The sequence below is a fragment of the Panthera pardus genome, unplaced genomic scaffold (genome assembly GCF_024362965.1).
Source record: "Panthera pardus isolate Hobbes unplaced genomic scaffold, ASM2436296v1 HiC_scaffold_6, whole genome shotgun sequence".
In the NCBI taxonomy this organism is placed as follows: domain Eukaryota; kingdom Metazoa; phylum Chordata; class Mammalia; order Carnivora; family Felidae; genus Panthera; species Panthera pardus.
Window position 1 is genome coordinate 67,212,978 of NW_026526991.1, and position 10,242 is coordinate 67,223,219.

Below are 10,242 nucleotides of genomic sequence, written 5' to 3' on the forward strand. Positions count from 1 at the left end.
CTGCAGGTTCCGAGCTGTCAGCACGGACCTCGACATGGGGCTTGAACTCACAAATTGTGAGATCATGACCCGAGCCGAAGTTGGACGCCTAACCGACTGAGCCACCCAGGCGCCCCCCATATGACCATTGTTAAGGGCAGTAGTGTAGTGACATGGTTAACAGCTAGGCTTTGGAATTCAACAAATGTGAGTTTGTCTCCATTCTACTACCACTAGCTGGAGCCTTTGAACAAATAGGAATCTTTCTGAGCCTATCTTCTCAGCTGTAAAATGGGGAATAGAGATCTGTTATTGGCTGAATCGTGTCCTCCTCCTAAATTCATATATTGAGGTCCTAACCTCCAGCACTGTATTTGGAGACAGGGTCTCCAGAAGGTGACCATATTTGGAGACAGGCTTTAAAGCGACGATTAAGTTCGAATGAGCTCATTAGGGTGGGCCCTAGTCCAATAGGACTGGAAGAAGAAGGAATTTGGACCCAGACACATATAGAGGGAAGATGATGTGAAGAAATGGAGAGAAAATGACCATTTACAGCCGAGGAGAGAGGCCTGGAGCAGCGCCTCCCCTCACAGCCCTCAGAAGGAACCACCCCTGTGCACACCTTGATTCCAGACTTCCAGCTTCCAGAACCGTAGGAAAATAAATCTCTATTATGTGCCCCCCAGTCTGTGATACTTTGTTACGGCAGCCCTAGGAAACTAATACACGGAGTTGTCACGGGGATTAAATAATTTATACAATATACCAAAGCATGTGATAACGTTCAATATGTGGTACTTATTATTATCAATAAAAATAAAATTGGCTTTACTATAAACAAAAGTAAATCCTAACTCACTTGCATTATTGGGCTGACAAGGTTATCAAGATTACTTGATCTCTCTGGTTAACTGCGTGCCAGAGGGTCCTTTGTTTCCATTCTGAAGTTCAAATCTTTTAAATATGCCTCATCCACCCTTATGCTGATTAAAATTAAACCTTCTTTTGATTTACAGGCCTGAGTGCCTCTCTTTAATTGCAAGAGATTGAAACTGAACGTGTACTGCTTACAGAAAGAAGTTTTGTTTTGTTTTTAATAAGTCAGTTGTCAATGTTTTCTAATGACTTCCTTCTCTATTTTCACAACGGAGTGCTGAAAATTCCAGTTAACTTGAAGGTTCTAGGCAATTGAATAAATCCAGTGTGTCAACATTCTTTACTTTCCCCGGGCACATTCTGCAAAACACAGTCTTACATAACTGCTCTACATTGAAAGGACTTGAACTTGTGTCTGGAACTTTAATTATAATAAAAAAACATATGCAAATTACTATCATTGTCTCTATTTATTTTGGACCAGCTGCTTCGAAACAATTAACAAACAAATCATGTAAATGTAATTAGTTAAGAGAAATACCAGGCTCTGAACAGAAAACAGAAAAAACTGAATTCTGTTTACAATCTTCTAGATTATGCTTCTCCATTGCATTTATAGGAGCAGTAAATTGTACTTTATCATTGCCTTGATCTGACATGTCTACTTATCTTCTGAGAGTGAAATTTATTTAGTTTCTTTCTCTTCCTTGAGGAGAAGGTTATAAACCACAGAACAAGTGATCTTTATTGGTTCTTATCTACCCAAGAAAATTCTGTGCCTCGAATTTCAAGGAAAGAAGAATGAATGAGGAAGATTATGGGAAGATGTAACTCAGACTCAGGAGGAAGGAAAACAGGAACTTTAATGGGTGTGAGGATTAAAATGCCATTCCTCCCCACAGGAGATGGAGATTCAAGGTACTCCCTGAATCTGGGCTATGCTGGGCTGTACTTTGCAACTAGCTTTGGCAAATAGAATGTGGGTGAATAAACAGTGTGATTTCCGAGCAAGTCCTCAAGAATATTTGCAACTTCTCCCATTTTCTTGCATCATTGCTCTGAGACTGCCATGTAAAGAAGCTTGCTTGAGTCACCTGGAAAATGACAGATCACATGAAAAGAGACCCAGCTGAAAGCCAGCATCAACTGCCAGACATATGCGTGAGGCCATCTTAGATTATCCAGCTCCAGTCCCCGCAAGACCAGGAGAAGAATCAGCTAGCTGAGTCTAGTCCATATTGCTGACCTACTGAATGGAGAGTAGGTTAAAGCAATATTGTTTTAAGTCACTAAGTTTTGGGTTATTTTTTACACATCAATAAATATCTGATACAAAAATCACATAGGACATTGACAAAACATTTTACAAAATCTAACATTCTGTCATGATAAAAACATCCAACAAAATAGAAATAAAAGCATAATTTCCTTAACCCGATAAAAGATATCTATGAAAAACCTTTGGTGAACATCGTACTTAACTGTGAAAGACCGATCGCTTTCCCTCTAAGGTCATGAAGAAAATAAGGATGTTCATTCTCACCACTTCCATTCAACATTGTACTGAAGATTCTAGTCAAGACAATTAGGGAATAAAAAGAAATAAAAGCCATCCATACTGTAATGGAAGAAATATGATATTCTACTTGCAGATGATATGATAGAAAATCCCAAGGAATCCACTGGAAAATTATTAGAACAAATGAACGAGTCTAGCAAGGAGCAAGATGCCAGATCAATGTACAAATATCATTTGTGTTTCTATACAGTTGCAATGGAATCAGAAAATGAAATTAAGAAAACAATTCCATTGAAAATAGAATTAACAAGACTAAAATACTTATATATTTGTTCAACATAAGAAATCCGAGACTTGTGTAACTAAAACCGTGAAACACTGTTGAGAGAACACAGAGATCTAAAAAAATGGAAAAAATATTATGTTCATTAATAAGAAGACTTAACATTGTTGAGATGGCAATACTACCCAAACTGATCTATAGATTCAACACAATCCTTATAATCCTTATCAAATCACAGCTGACTGTTTTTGTAGAAATTGACAAGCTGATCCTAAAATTCATATAGAAATGCAGAAGACACAGATTGGATCACACCATCTTGAAAAAGAAGAGCAGAGTTGGAGGACTCATTTCCAGATTTAAGAAGTTACTACAAACCTACAATAGTCAAGATAGAATGTTCTGGTATAAATATGGACATGTAGGTAAGTGGAAGAGACTTGAGGGTCCAGAAATAAGCCCTCACATTTATGTTCAACTGATTTTTGACAGTGTACCTATAGAGTTACGTGGAGAAACAATGGTCTTTTCAGGAAATGGTACCGGGACAAATGGATATACACATGCAAAATAACGACTTTAGATTCCTACCTCACACCACACACACAGATTAACTCAAAATGATGATAGAAGAGCTGAAACTATACATCTCCTGGAAAAAACATAGGAACAAGTCCCTACGACCCTGGGTTCGGCAACTGCTTTTTAGACAAAAAATGGAAAGCACAAGTGACCGAAGAAAAAAATAGAGAAATGGGATTTTATCAAAATTAAAAACACTCGTTCTTTAAAGGACAATGCCAAGAAAGTAAACGGAAAACCGACAGAATGTGAGAAAATACGTAAATTGTATTTCTGATAAGGGAGTTTTATTCACCAGGTATAAAGTAACGTACAACTCTAATAAAAAGAGAAATAACTCAGTTTAAAAATGAGCAAAGGAACTGAGTAGACATTTCTCTAAAGAAGATACACAAATGGCTAATAAGGACAAGGAAAGATGTGCAATATGACTAGTCGTTAGGGCAATCAAAACCACAGTGACACACATCTTCACACCCACTAGTATGACTATAATAAAAAAGACAGAAAACTAGTGTTTGGAAGGAGGTGTAGCCATTGGAACCCTCAAACACTGCTGGTGGGAATGGAAAATAGTGAGGCCACTTTTGAAAACAGTTCCTCAAAATGTTAAACATAGAGTTGCCATATAAGCCAGCGATTCCACTCCTAGGTATATACCTGCGAGAAATAAAAATGCATGTCCACAGTCAAAAATGTGTACATTTCTATTCAAGTCAGCGTTATTCAAAATAGGCAGAAAATAAAAACAACCCAAGTTCCTATCAGAATGGATAAACAACACGTGCTATAGCCACACATTGGAATATTACTCAGCTACAAAAAGAATGAACTACTGACATGTGCTACACCATGGATGAACCTGGAACCCCTTTCAATGAGTGGAAGAAGCCAATTAGGAAAGAGCACGTACTGCATGATTTTATTTATATGAGATATTGAGAATTGGCAAATCTATAGAGACAAAGTAGATTAGTAGTTGCCTCGGCCTGGGGGTAGGTGGGAGGGAGGGAGGACGTTGAGCGTTGGCCGAGGCGTATGGGGTGCGTTTCATGGTGATGAAAATGTTCTAGAATCAGAGTTTTGTGATAGTTGCACAGCTTCGAGAAAACTAAAAATAACCACTGAACTGTGCACCTTAAGTGGATCAGTTTTACAGCATGAGAATAATATGTCAATAAAGCTATTTTTATTATTTTTTATTATTTTTATTCAAAAAAATTTTTTTAACATTTATTTATTTTTGAGACAGAGAGAGAGCATGAACAGGGGAGGGTCAGAGAAAGAGGGAGACACAGAATCTGAAACAGGCTCCAGGCTCTGAGCTGTCAGCACAGAGCCCCACCCGGGGCTCGAACCCATGAACTGAGAGATCGTGACCTGAGCCGAAGCCGGACGCTTAGCCGACTGAGCCACCCAGGCGCCCCAATAAAACTATTTTTAAAAAATTGCACAGGAGCTCACACCTCGATACAGTGTGTTTTTGCCACCGATGCCCCTGTCGCTTTCCCTTTTCAGTGTCCTGGAATGGTGCGATTTGGCCATCACTCTGTACAAGAGCTCTTTTGATGACGTGTCCTAAAGGGCCTCTCGGCAGATAATACCAAAATCTCGTTTCAGACAGCTGGCTTACCCGGGCAGGTCTAAGAGGACAGGTTTCATGGCTGCAGCCAGCTTCAGTCGTGTGTCCCCACGCCAGCCACTGTGATGAGTTGGGACACAAGGGTAGTCTGGACACAGTCCTTTTCCACCGGGAGCATCTGGCCATGTGGGAATTCAGACCCGCAGGTAGTTACTGGGCAGAGCACTATGGCTGCTGCTCCCTGGGGCAGGGGGGTAGGTGGCAATACAGAGGGTGAGGGACGATGCTATTTGGAGGAACCAGGTAAGAGTCACTAAGAAACTAACTTGTGAGCCAGGGCTTGAGGAATCGGTGGGGTGGGGAGGGGTGTAGTCTACACTGCTGGGCGCGTGTGAAGAAAGGGCATTGCCGGAGCTATTTTTCCCCCACCCCTCCCCACCTCGAGTGGTCTATTTTATCCGCTCACGGCCCTCTTCCCTTGGAGTCATTACAGTCTTGCTGGTCCATGTTTTGGGGAGGATCGTGGATCTGGCCACACAGTGAAGTGAATATTGAGCCAGGTCCTGGTTGCTTTCACTGTCTGCTTCCGAACGTGGCCTTGTGTAACCTCTAGTCCTCGGGTAACTGCTGGTGGCAGTTTTTATTTACGGCCCTCTTTTACTGTTGGGACAGCCCTACCCCAACCCCTGAGTTTTAAGAAGCAAGTCTGACTCCAGGTCCCTCCCTTTGAATGAGACACTGTTAGTCTCTCTGATCCCACGGGACCTAAAATTTGTGGCTGTTTGCTTGCTCTGGGAACAGAGCCTGGCGTGTCCGAGATTTTCTTCCTGCACGTCACTTTACCTTTCTTCACCACTTCGTGCCCTCAGAGGTACTACTCTTGTTTTTCAGTCTGACAATGTTCTTTTAGTTTTCTTTTTATATTTTCATGCCATTTTTCAGTGTTTGGACAAAAAAAGTAGGGAGGGAAGGGAAACAAAGCATGCCCTTTGACTATACACCCCAGTCAGGATTTGATGCACTGGTAAATGAAGGCTAGTGATCTAGGATGATTGGATACCTAGATAAGTTACCAAGATAAGTTACAACATAATCAGTGACCTAAAAGAATGGGTATTAATTTTATGATGTGCTCCCTGATTAAAGAATTCCAAGGTCAGGGCACCTGGGTGGCTCGGTCGGTTAAGTGTCTGAGTTCAGCTGAGGTCATGATCTCATGGTTTGTGGGTTCGAGCCCCAAGGAGGGCTGACAGCTCACAGCCTGGAGCCTGCTTCAGATTCTGTGTCTCCCTCTCTCTCTACTCCTCCCCTGCTTGCACTCTGTCTCTCTCTCCCTCTCTCAAAAAATAAATAAACATTAAAAAAAAAAAAAAAAAGAATTCCAAGGTCAAATACATTTGGGAAATGCTGCATAGTATACTCTACTCATAGAGATTCAAAATGAATATTATGTACCCCAATGTTTATAGCAGCACTTACAACAATAGCCAAATTATGGAAAAAAGCCTAAATGTCCATCAACTGATGAATGGATAAAGAAACTGGTTTATATACACAATGGAATACTACTTTGGCAATGAGAAAGAATGAAATCTGGCCATTTGCAGCAACATGGATGGAACTGGAGGGTATGATGCTAAGTGAAATAAGTCAGGCAGAGAAAGACAGATACCATATGTTTTCACTCATATGTGGATCCTAAGAAACTTAACAGAAGACCATGGGTGAGGGGAAGGGGGAAAATAAAGTTACAGAAAGGGAGGGAGGCAAACCATAAGAGACTCTTAAATACTGAGAACAAACTGAGGGTTGATGGAGGGTGGGAAAGAGGGGTAAGTGGGTGATGGGCATTGAGGAGGGCACCTGTTGGGATGAGCACTGGGTGTTGTATGGAAACCAATCTGACAATAAATTATATTTAATAGAAAACAATACAGTAAAAAATAAATAAAATAGAATACAATTTAAATTTCTAGTAAAAAAAAATAAAGACTCTGGAAAGTTCTGTAGTAAATAAACTTCTTTGTCTTCATTTAATCTGGTGTTTCTCAAATTTTCTTGACCATGTAACAATTTTTCCCATAAAACCCACTAATAGCTCATGACACTTTGGCAAATACTGGCCCCGAAAATCCTCTTATTATTAGCATGTAGTCATAGCGCTTACATAGCTAGTTTCTAGAAGATATAGGAGAAGGGGATACTATACGAATTAGAATGAAGTTTAGAGACTCAAAAGACTCTAGGCCCATTTAAAGTCTTTTGGCTTCTCTATTCACTCTGAACAAATCTTCTAACAGTCTCTCAGAATTCGGACATGGCTTATTCTGGAACTGCTCCTTCTCCATTTAGAAACCTTCCAGAGATGCCTTTGAATGGCAGCTCTGTCCTTCTTCAACTGCTGTGTGCCTCAGCTTATGGGACAGTTGGCCTACTCTGCTTGTCTCGTGGAGCCTGCTTTTCACAATGAGCAACGGTAGGGAACATAGGAATTTCTCTTTCAGCTCCCCAATGGGTTCCAGACGAAACTGAACCCTTCAGCAAGATGACTGATGTTTAACACGGTCCATTTCTGAAATGCACATGTGCTATTTGCCCAAATATGGACTCGGCTACACCCAATGCATGATGGGAACATGGGGTTCACTTGCTTGTTCTCTGCTGTTGGTCCACCCCTTCCCCGTTTCCATTCCCAGCCTGAAGGATCTTTCAACATTTTCTGGGAGTTAAAGATAAGAGTAAGGTATCTCAGCTCACCATGCTGTTAGAAAATGCTTTTTATTTAAATGTTTGTTTCCTCTGCTGGCCACTGTGTTTGTAAGAATAGAAGCTGTGTCTCATTTCTCTTATTTCTTCCACAATAGGCACAGATGGTAATCCATAGCAGCTGCCCAATAAATAAATGTAATATGAATGAACGCTTTCCATAGGGGTAAAAATGATATTTGAATAATCTCAAATTTTTCAAAAAGTACATGTTCACACAGTGACGATTACCAAGGATTTGAAATAGTAGTTTCTCCCCAAACAGTTAGATGACAGGGATTTAGTCTTTTTTTTAAATGTTTATTTTTATTTTGTAAGAGAGAGAGAGAGAGAGAGCAAATGCAGGGGAGGGCACAGAGAGAGGGAGACAGAGAATCCCAAGCAAGCCCCTCGATGTCAGCACAGAGCCTGATGCAGGGCTTGATCTCACAAACCATGAGATCATGACCTGAGCTGAAACCAAGAGTTGGATGCTTAACCAACTGAACCACCCAGGTGCTCCCCTTGTTTTATTTTATTTTATTTTATTTTATTTTATTTTATTTTATTTTATGTTATTATTTTTGAGAGAGAGAGAATGCATGAATAGGGGAGGGGGAGAAGGAGAGGGAGAGAGAACCTCAAGCATGCCCTGTGCCCATCACAGAGTCTGACTCGGGTGGGACTCAATCTCACAACTGTGACATCATGACCTGAGCGGAAATTGAGAGCCGGTCACTTAACTGACTGAGCCACCCAGGCACTCGGACAGGGATCTATTCTTAACTTGGGTCCATTTCTCCCCAGGCCCTTCTCTTCTCTCCTCACAACCACCAGCTTTTTCTTTTGAAAAAATTGTGAACTGTGCTCGCTTCGGCAGCACATATACTGAAAAAATTGTGAACTGCAGACAAGTTGAGAGAATAATTATCGTAAATACCTGGAGCCCCCAATAATTATCATTATTATATGCAATAAAATTAACATTGATGAATAACATTATTTGAGACATAGTCCCTATTCTAATTTCCCTCATTGCCCCTCTCCCACAATTCTTCGTAACTTTTTTTTTTCATTCAAGAGTCCATCAGGGATCTCACATTGCATTTGATGATGGAGACCCTGCCACAGGGAGCCACAGGGCAGGGGACAGCAGCTCCTCCTTACTGGGCTGGGCCAGCTGACTACTCAGGGCACTATTTTATGATCTAGTGTACCTCACCAGGTGTCTGTCCTCAGTTTGTGCTGCCCACTGACACATAAACTATGACCAGGCCTGCCTGTGCTTTCAATATGTTAGCGATTTCAATGAAATCATTTTTAAGATGCTGACATCCTAAGGTGAATAATTCCTACCCAGACAAAACAATAGTGACCTAAACATTCCAGATTTTATTTTCTTGTGGACAAGGAGTCTAAAATTAGCATGTTTCCTATCAGCCCTCTCCTCCATCATCTGGCATTTGTTCTCATGGTAGAAAATGGCTGCCAGAACTTCAGCCATCACATCTGTATTCCAGGCAGTAGGACTGAGAAAGGAAAAGAGAAGCTTTGGTCCCCTTTTTAAACAGGAAACCCCCTGCAAACAGCACATAATGCTTCTTATAATCTCAATGCCAAGCAAACAAACAAACAAATAAATAAAAACATAGTCACATGACCATAGCTGTCTGCAAGGGAGACTAAAAAAATGTAATCTTAGCTAGGTGGTAATGTGCCTGGCAAAAAATTAGGATTCTGTTACCAAAGAGAACAGGGTATTGGGTGACAACTAGCAGTCTCTGCCCTATGTCCCTCATTGGGGTGGGGCACAGGACCCATGTTGGCCTAGGCTGGTTCTGGTTCCTTGGGGAAGATACAATAACTGTGGGGACTTACATTTCCTATTTTATTTAACAACATCCGGTCTAGAGTGAGTAAATATTTATTGATCTATTTTGAATAAAAATTCTTAATCATTTCATTAAAACCATAATAATTTATTTAAGCGTGGTTGAAAAAGCCTGGGCTTGGGTCAGACAGACCTGGGTTTGCCACATGCCTGCTGTGAGGGTCAAACGGTACATGTGAAGTGTTCAATAGCTCGGCAACAAATAGTAACCGCTAGCCTGCCTTCCTGTCCTCCTTTCTTCCCTTCTTCCTCCCTTCCTCCCATCAGGGTTCTATGTCTTGGCAGAGAGATCCCGTTAAGATGTGCTGCTTTCCAATTGCTTCTTAAAACCAACTGTGTCCGGCTAAATTGGAAAGGATCTTTAGCTGTGGCCGGGGGACCGTTTGCTGACTTGCATACATCCCTGGGTGAGGCTGCCTAGCTCTAGAGTCTTAAGTAGGACACTTCTTATGTGAGAGGGGAGTTTCAGGAACAGCTTAGAATAAACACACCCTCTTTTTTTTTTTTTTTTTTTTGAACATAGCAAGCTTTCAGCTACGGAGACAGTAGGGATAGGTTCAGTGAATGATTTGGGTCTCCTGTGCCTCTGACTTTATATAAAGGGCACAGTCTTTCAGAGGCAGACCCACAGAAGGCCGAGGAACATCGTCTTTAGTTCTGGACAATTCCCATCTCAGCTGCTTCTTTGGAAACTGCTGCCTGAATCATGTAAGCCGCTGAGAACAAAGAGTAGAAAGGGAAGCATTTTTGTAAAACATCTGTACAGCGTCCACTTCAAGCAG